The sequence below is a fragment of the Hippopotamus amphibius genome, chromosome 13 (assembly GCF_030028045.1).
Source record: "Hippopotamus amphibius kiboko isolate mHipAmp2 chromosome 13, mHipAmp2.hap2, whole genome shotgun sequence".
Classification (NCBI taxonomy): domain Eukaryota; kingdom Metazoa; phylum Chordata; class Mammalia; order Artiodactyla; family Hippopotamidae; genus Hippopotamus; species Hippopotamus amphibius.
The window spans coordinates 44144305-44158663 of record NC_080198.1 but is presented as its reverse complement, the minus strand read 5'-3'; the positions used below and the strand labels follow the sequence as shown (position 1 = coordinate 44158663).

Below are 14359 nucleotides of genomic sequence, written 5' to 3'. Positions count from 1 at the left end.
TTAAAGTGGTGAAGTGTTTAGCTTGTGTCATGTGGTCTAATAAATAATTCCAAGATCCCCTCAACAAAGATGATACTTAGTCAATAAGTTTTAACCCAAACTTGTAAAGCTGGTAGATGAAAATGCCCTTTGGACTACGTGGGTGTTTTATTTGCTTATCTATAATTATTCTAAATAAACAGTAAAGCGTGCCTAAGTGCTTATGGAATCCTGAATTACAGATTTCTCTTAGTTTTCCCTCTCTTTTCTAATAAGTATATCTTCAGAGAGCATTGTTTCTTTTTTTAAAAAATTTTTATTTGGAGTACAGTTGATTTATATTATTGTGTTATTTTCTGCTGTACAGCAAAGTGAATCAGTTATACATATCCATATATCCACTCTTTTTTAGATTATTTTCCCATATAGGTCATTACAGAGTATTGAGTAGAGTTCCGTGTGCTATACAGGAGGTCCTTATAAGTTATCAAGAGCATTGTTTCTTATTTGTTTCCACAGTGGTAGCTTTATGTAATTCTTCAACGTGTAGTTGATAGTTACTCTCACAAGATGCTTGGATGATATTAATCTGTAAAAGAATTTATAGAATGTGGATAAAGAGGAATAGAAGTCTAAAAATTCTTTAAAGTCCAGAACATAGAAATCCTCTTTTATTTCAAGTGATCAGGTAGGGTGTTTAAAAGAAAACTCCTTAATACAAAATATTTTCTAATTCTCTCTTTTTTTTAATAACTTTTATTGAGATACAGTTAACATACAATAAATTTCAAATATTTAGAGTGTACAATTTGGTATTTTTTTTCTTATTAGTAATGTGTATATGGCAATCCCAATCTCCCAATTCATTCCTTCCCAACCCTCCCCTCTTCCCCCACTTGGTGTCCATATGTTTGTTCTCTACATCTGTGTCTCTATTTCCGCCTTGCAAACTGGTTGATTTGTACCATTTTTCTAGATTGCGCATATATGTGTTAATATGCAATATTTGTTTTTCTCTTTCTGACTCATTTCACTCTGTATGACAGTCTCTAGGTCCATCCATGTCTCTAAAAATGTCCCAGTTTCATTGCTTTTTACAACTGAGTAATCTATTGTATGTATGTACCATATCTATTTTATCCATTCATCTGTTGATGGACATTTCAGTTGCTTCCATGTCCTGGCTATTGTAAATAGTGCTGCAATGAACATTGGAGTACATGTGTCTTTTTGAATTATGGTGTCCTCTGGGTATATGCCCAGTAGTGGGATTGCTGGGTCATATGGTAACTCTATTTTTAGTTTTCAGGGAGCCGCCATACTGTTCTCCATAGTGGCTGTATCAATTTACATTCCCACCAACAGTGCAAGAGGGTTCCCTTTTCTCCACACCCTCTCCAGCATTTACTGTTTGTAGATTTTCTGATGATGCCCATTCTAACCAGTGTGAGGTGATACCTCATTGTCATTTTGATTTGCATTTCTCTAATAATTAGTGATGTTGAGCAGCTTTTCATGTGCCTCTTGGCCATCCATATGTCTTCTTTGGAGAAAGGCCTATTTAGGTCTTCTGCCCACTTTTTGATTGGGTTGTTTGTTTTTTTGATATTGAGCTGGATAAACTGTTTATGTATTTTGGAGATTAATCCTTTGTCTGTTGATTCATTTGCAAATATTTTCTCCCATTCTGAGGGTTGTCTTTTCATCTTGCTTATAGTTTCCTTTGCTGTGCAGAAGCTTTGACGTTTCATTAGGTCCCACTTATTTATTTTTGTTTTTATTTCCATTACTCTAGGAGGTGGGTCAAAAAAGAACTTGCTGTGATTTATGTCCAAAAGTGTTCTTCCTATGTTTTCCTCTAGGAGTTTTATAGTGTCTGGCCTTACATTTAGGTCTTTAATCCATTTGGAGTTTATTTTTGTGTATGGTGTTAGGAAGTGTTCTAATTTTATTCTTTTACATGTAGCTGTCCAGTTTTCCCAGCACCACTTATTGAAGAGGCTGCCTTTTCTCCATTGTATATCCTTGGCTCCTTTGTCATAGATTAGTTGACCATAGTTTATCTCTGGGCTTTCCATCCTGTTCCATTGATCTATATTTCTGTTTTTGTGCCAGTACCATACTGTCTTGATCACTGTAGCCTTGTAGTATAACCTGAAGTCAGGAAGCCTGATTCCACCAACTCCATCTTGCCTTCTCAAGATTGCTTTGGCTGTTTGGGGTCTTTTGCATTTCCATACAAATCATAAAGTTTATTATTCTCCTTCTGTCAAAAATGTCATTGGTAGTTTGATCGGGATTGCATTGAATCTGTAGATTGCTTTGGGTAGTATAGTCATTTTCACACTGTTGATTTTTCCATTCCAAGAACATGGTATGTCCCTCCATCTGTTTGTGTCATCTTTGATTTCTTTCATGAGTGTCTTATAGTTTTGTGAGTACAGGTCTTTTAACTCCATAGTTAGGTTTATTCCTAGGTATTTTATTCTTTTTGTTGCAGTGGTGAATGGGATTGTTTCCTTAATTTCTCTTTCTGATCTTTCATTGTTAGTGTATAGCAATGCAAGAGATTTCTGTGTGTTACTTTTGTACCCTGCAACATTACCAAATTCATTGATTAGCTCAAGTATTTTTTTCGTGGCATCTTTAGGATTTTCTGTGTATAGTATCATGTCATCTGCAAACAGTGACAGTTTTACTTCTTCTTTTCCAATTTGGATTCCTTTTATTTCTTTTTCTTCTCTGATTGCTGTGGCAAGGACTTCCAAAACTATGTTGAAGAGTAGTGGAGAGAGTGGACATCCTTGTCTTGTTCCTGATCTTAGAGGGAATGCCTTCAGGTTTTCACCATTGAGAATGATGTTTGCTGTGGGTTTGTCGTATATGGCCTTTATTATGGTGAGGTAGGTTCCCTCTATGCCCACTTTCTGGAGAGTTTTTATCATAAATGGATGTTTAATTTTGTCAAAAGTTATTTTTTGCATCTATTGAGATGATCATGTGGTTTTTGTCCTTCAGTTTGTTAATATGATGTATCACATTGATTGATTTGCATATATTGAAGCATCCTTGCATTCCAGGGATAAACCCCACTTGCTCATGGTGTATGATCCTTTTAATGTGTTGTTGGATTCTGTTAGTATTTTGTTGAGGATTTTTGTGTCTAAATTCATTAGTGATATTGGTTTCTAATTTTCTTTTTTTGTAGTATCTTTGTCTGGTTTTGGTATCAGGGTGATGGTGGCCTCATAAAATGAGTTTGGGAGTGTTCTTCCCTCTGCAATTTTTGTGAAGAGTTTGAGAAGAATGGGTATTAGCTTTTCTCTAAATGTTTGATAGAATTCACCTGTGAATCCATCTGGTCCTGGACTTTTGTTTGTTGGGAGATTTTTAATCACAGTTTCAATTTCATTCCTTGTGATTGGTCTGTTCATATTTTCTATTTCTTCCTGATTCAGTCTTGGAAGTTTATACCTTTCTAAGAATCTGTCCATTTCATAGAGGTTGTCCATTTTATTGGCATATAGTTGCTTGTAGTAATCTCTTATGGTGCTTTGTATTTCTGTGGTGTCTGTTGTAACTTCTCCTGTTTCATTTCTAATTTTATGGATTTAAGTCCTCTTCCTCTTTTTCTTTATTTTTTTATTTTTTATTTATTTATTGTTTATTTTTTATTTTTTTGGGGGTACACCAGGTTCAATCATCTGTTTTTATACACATATCCCCATATTCCCTCCCTTCCTTGACTCCCCCCCCTCGAGTCCCCCCCACCCTCCCTGCCCCAGTCCTCTAAGGCATCTTCCATCCTCGAGTTGGACTCCCTTTGTTATACAATAACTTCCCACTGACTATTTTACAGTTGGTGGTATATATATATGTCTGTGCTACTCTCTCGCTTCGTCTCAGTTTCCCCTTCACCCCCCGCCCCTTCCCATACCCCGAGTTCTCCAGTCCATTCTCTGTATCTGCATCCTTGTTCTTGTCACTGAGTTCATCAGTACCATTTTTAGATTCCGTATATGTGAGTAAGCATACAATATTTGTCCTTCTCTTTCTGACTTACTTCCCTCTTTTTCTTGATGAGTCTTGCTAGAGGTGTATCAAGCTTGTTTATGTTCTCAAGGAACCAGCTTTAAGTTTCATTGTTCTTAGCTGTTGTTTTCTTTGTTTTTATTTCATTTATTTCTTCTCTGATCTTTATGATTTCTGTCTACCTACTTTGTGTTATGTTTGCTCTTCTTTCTCTAGTTTTTTTAGGTGTAAGGTTAGATTGTTTAGTTGGGATTTTTCTTGTTTCTTGAGGTAGGACTGTATTTCTGTAAACTTCCCTCTTAGAACTGCTTTTGCTGCATCCCATAAGTTTTGGATCGTTGTGTTTTCATTCTCATTTGTCTCTAGGTATTTTTTGATTTCCTCTTTGATTTCTTCAGTGATCTGTTGGTTATTTCCTGGCGTATTGTTTAGCCTCCCTGTGTTTGTGTTTTTTACAGATTTTTCCTGTAATTGATTTCTAATTTCATGGTGTTGTGGTCGGAGAAGATACTTGAATGATTTCAATTTTCTTAAATTTACGAGGCTTTATTTGTGACCCAAAATGTGATCTATCCTGGAGAATGTTCCACGTGTACTTGAGAAGAACGTGTAATCTGCTGTTTTTGGATGTAATGTCCTATAGATATCTATTTTTTTTTGTTTATTATTTTTTGGGGGGTACACCAAGTTCAATCATCTGTTTTTATACACATACCCCCGTACTCCCTCCCTCCCTCGACTCCCCCCCACCCTCCGTCGAGTCCCTCCCACCCTCCCCGTCCCAGTCCTCTAAGGCATCTTCCATCCTCGAGTTGAACTCCCTTTGTTATACAACAACTTCCCACTGGCTATCTATTTTACAGTTGGTAGTATATATATGTCTGTGCTACTCTCACACTTCGTCTCAGCTTCCCCTTCACCCCCCGCCCCCCCAAACCTCAAGTTCTCCCGTCCATTCTCTGCATCTGCGTCCTTGTTCTTGTCTTGTCACTGAGTTCATCAGTACCATTTTTAGATTCCATATATGTGAGTTAGCATACAATATTTGTCTTTCTCTTTCTGACTTACTTCACTCTGTATGACAGATTGTAGTTCTATCCACCTCATTACATATAGCTCCATCTCATCCCTTTTTATAGCTGAGTAATATTCCATTGTATATATATGCCACATCTTCTTTATCCATTCATTTGTTGATGTGCATTTAGGTTGCTTCCATGTCCTGGCTATTGTAAATAGTGCTGCAATAAACATTATGGTACATGTTTCTTTTGGGATTATGGTTTTCTTTGGGTATATGCCCAGTAGTGGGATTACTGGATCATATGGTAGTTCTATTTGTAGTTTTTTAAGGAACCTCCAAATTGTTTTCCATAGTGGCTGTACCAACTTACATTCCCACCAACAGTGCAGGAGAGTTTCCTTTTCTCCACACCCTCTCCAACATTTGTTGTTTCCAGATTTTGTGATGATGGCCATTCTGACTGGTGTGAGGTGATACCTCATTATGGCTTTGACTTACATTTCTCTGATGATTAGTGATGTTGAGAATCTTTTCATGTGTTTGTTGGCCATCTGTGTGTCTTCTTTGGAGAAATGTCTATTTAGGTCTTCTGCCCATTTGTGGATTGGATTATTTGCTTTTTTGGTCTTAAGCTGCATGAGCTGCTTGTATATTTTGGAGGTTAATCCTTTGTCCGTTGTTTCATAGGCAACTATTTTTTCCAATTCTGGGGGTTTCCTTCTAGGCTTGTTTATGGTTTCTTTTGCTGTGCAAAAGCTTTTAAGTTTCATGAGGTCCCATTTGTTTATTCTTCATTTTATTTCCATGATTCTAGGAGGTGGGTCAAAAAGGATCTTGCTTTGATGGATGTCATAGAGTGTTCTGCCTGTGTTTTCCTCTAGGAGTTTTATAGTGTCTGGGCTTACATGTAGGTCTTTAATCCATTTTGAGTTTATTTTTGTGTCTGGTGTTAGGAAGTGTTCTAACTTCATTCTTTTACATGTTGCTGTCCAATTTTCCCAGCACCACTTATTGAAGAGGCTGTCTTTTTTCCATTGTATATTCGTGCCTCCTTTGTCAAAGATAAGGTGCCCATATGTGTTTGGGCTTACTTCTGAGTTCTCTATTCTGTTCCATTGATCTTCCTTTCTATTTTTGTGCCAGTACCATCCTGTCTTGATCACTATGGCCTCATAGTATAGTTTGAAGTCAGGAAGCCTGATTCCACCCACTCCATTTTTCCTTCTCAAGATTGCTTTGGCTATTCGGGGTCTTTTGCGTTTCCATACAAATCGTAAGATTTCTTGCTCTAGTTCTGTGAAAAATGCCGTTGGTAATTTGATCGGGATTGCATTGAATCTGTAAATTGCTTTGGGTAGTACAGTCATTTTCTCGATGTTGATTCTTCCAATCCAGGAACATTGTATGTCCCTCCATCTGTTTGTGTCGTCTTTGATTTCTTTCAGCAATGTCTTAAAGTTTTCTGCATACAGGTCTTTTGCCTCCTTAGGCAGGTTTATTCCTAGGTCTTTTATTCTTTTGGTTGCAATGGTGAATGGGAGAGTTTCCTTAATTTCTCTTTCTGCTCTTCTGTTGTTAGTGTATAGGAATGCAAGAGATTTCTGTGCATTAATTTTGTATCCTGCTACTTTACTAAACTCATCAATGAGTGCTAGCAGTTTTCTGGTAGAGTCTTTAGGGTTTTCTATATATAATATCATGTCATCTGCAAAGAGTGACAATTTTACTTCTTCTTTTCCAATTTGGATTCCTTTGATTTCTTTTTCTTCTCTGATTGCTGTGGCTAAAACTTCCAAAACTATGTTGAATACTAATGGTGAGAGTGGACACCCTTGTCTTGTTCCTGTTCTTAGAGGGAATTCTTCCAGTTTTTCCCCATTGAGAACAATGTTGGCTTTTGGTTTTTCATATATGGCTTTTATTATGTTGAGATAATTTTCTTCTACGCCCATTTTCTGGAGAGCTTTTATCATAAATGGATGTTGAACTTTGTCAAAAGCTTTTTCTGCATCTATTGAGATGATCATATGGTTTTTATCCTTCAATTTGTTGATATGATGTATCACGTTGATTGATTTGCGTATATTGAAGAATCCTTGCATCCCAGGGATAAACCCCACTTGATCATGGTGTATGACTTTTTTAATGTGCTGTTGGAGTCTGTTAGCTAGTGTTTTGTTGAGGATTTTTGCATCTATATTCATCAGTGATATTGGTCTGTAGTTTTCTTTTTTTGTGACATCTTTGCCTGGTTTTGGTATCAGGGTGATGGTAGCCTCGTAGAATGAGTTTGGGAGTGCTCCGCCTTCTGCAATATTTTGGAAGAGTTTGAGAAGGATAGGTGTTAGCTCTTCTCGAAATGTTTGATGGAATTCGCCCTTGAATCCGTCTGATCCTGGGCTTTTGTGTGTTGGGAGATTTTTAATCACTGCCTCAATTTCCGTACTTGTGATTGGTCTGTTCATGTGTTCTGTTTCTTCCTGGTTCAGTCTTGGAAGATTGTATTTTTCTAAGAATGTATCCATTTCTTCCAGGTTATCCAATTTATTGACATATAGTTGCTTGTGGTAGTTTCTCATGATCTTTTGTATTTCTGAGGTGTCCATTGTTACTTCTCCTTTTTCATTTCTCATTCTGTTGATGTGCATCTTCTCCCTTTTTTTCTTGATGAGTCTGGCTAATGGTTTATCAATTTTGTTACTCTTCTCAAAGAATCAGCGTTTAGTTTTATTTATTTTTCCTATTGCTTCCTTCCTTTCTTTTTCATTTATTTCTGCTCTGATCTTTATGATTTCTTTCCTTCTGCTCACTTTGGGGTTTCTTTATTCTTCTTTCTCTAATTGTTTTAGGTGTAAGGTTAGGTTGTTTATTTGATAATTTTCTTATTTCTTAAGGTAGGACTGTATTGCTATGAACTTCCCTCTTAGAACTGCTTTCGCTGCGTCCCATAGGTTTTGGGTTGTTGTGTTTTCATTGTCGTTTGTTTCTAGATATTTTTTGATTTCCTCTTTGATTTCTTCAGTGATTTCTTGGTTGTTTAAGAGTGAATTGTTTAGCCTCCATGTGTTTGTCTTTTTTGCAGTTTTTTTCCTGTAATTGATATCTAGTCTCATGGCGTTGTGGTCAGAGAAGATGCTTGATATGATTTCAATTTTCTTGAATTTGCCAGGGTTTGATTTGTGACCCAAGATGTGATCTATCCTGGAAAATGTTCCATGTGCACTTGAGAAGTGTAGTCTGTCGTTTTTGGATGAAATGTCCTATAAATATCAATTAAGTTGAGATGGTCTAATGTGTCATTTAAAGCTTGTGTGTCTTTGTTTATTTTCTTTTTGGATGATCTGTCCATTGATGTAAGTGGGGTGTTCAAGTCTCCCACTATTATTGTGTTACTGTCGATGTCCCCTTTTATAGCTCTTAGCATTCGCCTTATGTATTGAGGTGCTCCTATTTTGGGGGCATAGATATTTACCATTGTGATATGTTCTTCTTGAATGGATCCCTTGATCATTATGGAGTGTCCTTCCTTGTCTCTTTTAATAGTCTTTACTTTCAAGTCTAATTTGTCTGATATGAGTATTGCTACTCCAGCTTTCTTTTGACTTCCATTTGCATGGAATATCTTTTTCCATCCCTTCACTTTCAGTCTATATGTGTCCCTTCGTCTGAAGTGGGTTTCTTGTAGGCAGCGTATGTAATGGTCTTGTTTTTGTATCCATTCAGCCAGTCTGTGTCTTTTGGTTGGAGCATTTAATCCATTTACATTTAAGGTGATTATTGACATGTGTGTTCTGATTACCATTTTCTTAATTGTTTTGGGTTTGTATTTGTAGGTGTTTTCCTTTTCTTGTGTTTCCTGCTTAGAGAAGTTCCTTTAGCACTTGTTGTAAGGCTGGTTTGGTGGTGCTGAATTCTCTTAACTTTTGCTTGTCTGGAACGCTTTTGATTTCTCTGTTGAATCTGAATGAGATTCTTGCTGGGTAGAGTATTCTTGGCTGTAGGTTTCTCTCTTTCAGGACTTTCAGTATATCCTGCCATTCCCTTCTGGCCTGCAGAGTTTCTGTAGAAAGGTCAGCTGTTATCCTTATGGGTTTTCCCTTATATGTTATTTGTTGCTTTTCTCTTGCTGCTTTTAAAATTTTTTCTTTGTGTTTAATTGTCATTAGTTTGATTAATATGTGTCTTGGTGTATTTCTCCTTGGGTTTATTCTGTATGGGACTCTCTGTGCTTCTTGGACTTGGTGAATTATTTCCTTTCCCATGTTGGGGAAGTTTTCCACTATAACCTCTTCAAATATTTTCTCAGACCCTTTCTTGTTTTCTTCTTCTTCTGGGATGCCTATAATTCGAATGTTGGTATGCTTAATGTTATCACTGAGGTCTCTGAGACTGTCTTCTATTCTTTTTATCCTTTTTTTCTTTATCCTGCTCTGTGGCATTTATTTCCCCCATTCTATCTTCCAACTCACTTATTCGTTCTTCTCCCTCAGTCATTCTGCTGGTTATAGCATCTAGAGTATTTTTAATTTCAGTTATTTTGTTATCCATTGCTGTTTGTTTTTCTGAGTTCTTATGAACTGTTTCTTGTACTTTCTCTATTTTGTTATTGAGATTTTGTATCATTTTTACTATCATTAATCTGAATTTTTTTCAGGCATTTTTCCTATTTCCTCCTCATTTATTTGGTCTTGTGGGTTTTTTTCCTGCTCCTTTGCCTGCATGGTGTTTCTTTGTTTCCTCATGGTTGTGCAAACTTTTGGGGTTGCTTGTCCTGGCGATAGAGTTGTTTATAGAAGACTGTCCAAGCCCCAGACTAATGTCCAAGTGTTGGGTTAAAGAAATACTAAGTCTAGGAAACACATACATGTATAAGACACACAATTACTGAATCCATTAGGACATAAGGCTCTAGAAAGACCTGACAGAACCCCAGTGTGCTATCAGATATTCAAAGAGAAACCCAACAGAAATTGACAACTGAAACAGAGCAAATCAGAAACAAAAGCAAAAGCAAACGAACAAACCAATAACACCTTACTCATACAAACACTAATCCAGGGAGATTTTGTAAGCTAGGATCAAATATAAAAAAGAGCTAGAGTACCACCAGACAGAATGGAGATTCTCAGAATGAAATTAGACAATTGTACTAAGAACTAAGATAAAGACAGAAACCTAATATTAAATATGAAGGTGGTGCGTCATCTGGGAGAATAGAGCAAGGAGTCTGAGCAGATCGATAGTGTTGCTTGTAAGTATGTTAAGATAAAATAAACTAAAAATGGCTGGAAGAAAGGGGAACAGAAGAGCGTACTGTGATTGGAAATATGCAAATAAAAAGAAAGGAATAGAAATGTATAAAAGATAGGGATGAAAGGAAAGTATGAGAGATATATTGTCCATAGTACCAAAAACTTAGCTATAAATAGAAGTATATAAAAAGGCAAAAAAATAAAAATACAATAAAAAATAGCATTGAAAAAATTATGTTATAAAACTTGTAGATCCCTTAGGACTAAGATTGTAATTTATAAAGGAAAAAAGAAATCCAGAAGTTATCCCAGAATGGACCAGTTCAATAGGATTGATACTAATATTTCTGTTTCCTTAGAGTCTCAGCTGTAAGTGTCCTTCTACTCACCTTTGGTTTTTTTGCATTATTCTGTGACCAGCAGAGGTTCCTTTATTGTTCGTCTGTAAGCGTCTGTGTGTGGGGAGGGAGAGGGTACAATAGTGACTCCTTTCCCTGGGAGTGAGTGAGCAGTGGCGCACTGTTGTTTCAGTTGGGCTTGGAGGTGCCTGTTGCAGAGGGACACTGGTGGCTCAGGTGTAAACAGAAAGTCTTAGAGTTGGGCCTCTCTCGAGTTTGATTTTTTTTTTTCTCTGCAGCCTCCCTGCTGCCGTGGTTCCAAGGGGTTTTAATCCAGCCCCGCCCAAGTGCCTGAGGGTACTTGTTATCCCTGAGCACCTTAGGTGGCTCACAGGGCGTGTCTCCACTGCCTGTTGCAGAGGCGCTGAAAGAGAGAGAGAGGCTATGCACATGGCTTCCCCCCCCCCCCCCCCCCCGCCCGTGAGGCTGCAGCATCCAGCAGCCATCATGGCCGGGCAGCTCTCAGGGTCAGGCACTCCTCGCCGCAGACCTCTTCCCTCCTGTCCTCTCGGTCCATCACCTTAGTGGCAACAATGTTCCTCACCCTGAACCGGCTCTCCGTTTCCCACGCTCCCGATCCCGGACTGTCTGTTCAGCTGTGGATAGATGTCTCCGTCTGGGAAGGCTGAGCTGCGGTGCGGACCCTCCGTGTGTTTCTCACTCCCTCCCGTCTGCCACAGCTCCGCCGCTTCACCCTCTCTGAGCCGTCGTAGATGCCTCCCTACCGGTTATGTCGGGATCCTTGCGGTCCTTTCTGGTGTCCGAGGTCATCTGCTGGTGTTCAGCTGGTTCTCTGTGGGAATTATTGCATCTTTTGGTGCATTCCCAATGCATCTGTGGAGAGGGATGCATTCCACGTCCCTTTACTTCGCTGCCATCTTTTTTCTATAGATATCTATTAAATAAAACTGATTTACTGTCTCATTTAAAGCTTGTGTTTTCTTATTAATTTTCTGTCTGGATGATCTGTCCATCGGTGTAAGTGAGGTGTTAAAGTCCCCCAGTGTTATTGTGTTTACTGTTGGTTTCCTCTTTCATAGTTGTTAGCATTTGCATTATGTATTGAGGTGATTCTATGTTGGGTGCATATACATTTATAATTGCTATCTCTTCTTCTTGGATTGATCCCTGGATCTTTATGTAATGTTCTTTCTTGTCTCTCGTAACATTTTTTATTTTAAATTCTATTTTATCTGATATGAGTATCACTACTCCAGCTTTCTTTTGATTTCCATTTGCATGGAATCTTTTTCCATCCCCTCACTTTCAGTATGTATATGTCCCTGTATGTCTGAAGTGGGTCTCTTGTAGACAGCATATATATGGGTCTTGTTTTTGTATCCATTCAGCCAATCTGTGTCTTTTGATTGGTGTATTTAGTCCACTTACATTCAAGTTAATTGTCGATATGTATGTTCCTATTACCATTTTCTTGGTTGTTTTTTGTTTGTTTTTGTAGGTCCTTTTCTTCTCTTATGTTTCCTGCTTAGAGAAGTTCCTTTAGCATTTGTTGTAGGGCTGGTTTGGTGGTGCTGAATTCTCTTAGCTGTTGCTTGTCTGTAAAGCTTTTGATTTCTCCATCGAATCTGAATGAGATCCTTGCTGGGTAGAGTATTCTTTGTTGTATCTTCTTCCCTTTCATCACTTTAAGTATATCGTGCCACTCCCTTCTGGCTTGCAGAGTCTGCTGAGAAATCAGCTGTTAACCTTATGGGAGTTTCCTTGTATGTTCTTTGTCATTTTTCCTTTGTTGTTTTTAATAACTTTTCTCTGTCTAATTTTTTGTCAGTTTGACTACTATATGTCTTGGCATGTTTCTCCTTGGGTTGATCCTGCCTGGGACTCTCTGCACTTCCTGGACTTGGGTAGCTATTTCCTTTCCCATGTTAGGGAAATTTTCAACTAGAATCTCTTCCAATATTTTCTTGGGTCCTTTCTCTCTCTCTTCTCCTTCTGGAACCCTTGTAAAGTGAATGTTGGCATGTTTAACATTGTCCCAGAGGTCTCTTAGGTTGCATTCAGTTCTTTTCATTCTTTTTTCTTTATTCTTTTCCGCATCCGTGATTTTCACCATTCTGTCTTCCAGGTCACTTATTCGCCCTTCTGCCTCAGTTTATCTGCTATTGGTGCCTTCTAATGTATTTTTCATTTCAGTTATTGTGTTGCATATCTCTGTTTGTTTGTTCTTTAATTCTTCTAGGTCTTTGGTAAACTTTTCTTGCAACTGTTTGATCTTTGCATCCAACCTTTTTTCAAAGTCCTGTATCATCTTCACCATCATTATTCTGAATTCTTTTTTCTGGAAGGGTGCCTATCTCCTCTTCATTAATTTTTTTTCTGGCATTTTGTCTTGTCCCTTCATCTGGTACAAAGTCTTTTGCCTTTTCATTTTCTCTTTCTGTGGCTGTGGTTTTCAGTTCCACAGAATGAAATGCTGCTGATACTATTTGATATTGCTGTCTGCCCTCTTGTGGAGGAAGCTATCTAGGAGGCTCGTGGGTGCTCCCTGATGGGAGGGACTGATGGTGGGTTGGGCTGGGTGGATAGAGCTCAGTAAAACTTTAATCTGCTTGTCTGCCATCAGGTGGGGCTGTGTTCCCACCTAGTTGGTTGTTTGGCCTGAGGCTACCCAGCACTGGAGCTTACAGGCTGTTTGGTGGAGCTAATGGCGGACTCTGGGAGGGCTCACACCAATGAGCACTTTCCAGAACCCCTGCCCCCAGTGCCCCTGTCTCCTCGGTGAGCCACAGCTGCCCCCCACCTCTGCTGGCAACCCCCCAATACCAGCAGGTAGGTTCAGTCTCCTGCGCAGTCACTGCTCCCTCCCCCTGGGTCCTGGTGAGCACACTTTTTTGTGTGCCCTCCAAGAGTGGAGTCTCCATTTCCCCCAGTCCTCTGGAGGTCCTGCAATCAAATCCCGCTGGCTTTCAAAGTCTAATTCTCTGGGGATTCCTCCTCCCGTTGTGGGACCCCCAGGTTGGGAAACCTGATGTGGGGCTCAGAACCCTCGCTTTAGTGGGTGGACTTCTGTGGTATAACTGTTCTCCAGTTTGTGAGTCACCCACCCGTCATTTCTGGGACTTGATTTTAACAGGATTGTGCCCCTCTTACCATCTCATTGTGGCTTCTCCTTTGTCTCTGGGTGTGGGGTGTCTTTTTTGGTGAGTTCCAGTGATTGTTCAGCAGTTAGTTGCAATTCTGGTGCTCTTGCAAGAGGGAGTGAGAACACGTCCTCCTACTCCACCATCTTGAGCCGTCTCTTCTAATTCTCTTTATTCACTTTGCTAGTGTACCAATAGGTCAGTGTTTTTTATTCTTTCATTTTTTATCAGCACCACTTCATATTTTACTGCTGTCCTCTTTCTAAATCTTCCCCTATAATATCTGCCATATATTGCTTTTGACCTTGATGACCAACTTTGATCTCCATGATACCTGGTGTCAGTCTGAAAGAGGTAGAGTCCTTAAGACTGACTTAGGGAAAGGGTTGGGAAAAGAAATGGAGTGGTCATCAAAGACACATCCTTCTAGGACACTGAGCTGTAAGTTCTTTCCAAAGTATACGTCACCTCTTCCATTTGTAAACATGCTCCACACCTGGGATTCTTCTGCATTAAAAACCCATATCTGCTTTTAACAAGACTCTCTCGAAAGTAGAAGAGCTGAGTGTTGCC

The 14359-nt window shown here is 38.8% G+C and overlaps 1 protein-coding gene across 8 annotated transcripts in view; it reads left to right on the top strand.

The window, feature by feature from the left end:
• ULK4 (unc-51 like kinase 4) overlaps positions 1 to 14359 on the top strand; it is a 559288-nt gene that overhangs the window by 371433 nt on the left and 173496 nt on the right. The gene's annotated exons all lie outside the window — the stretch shown is intronic.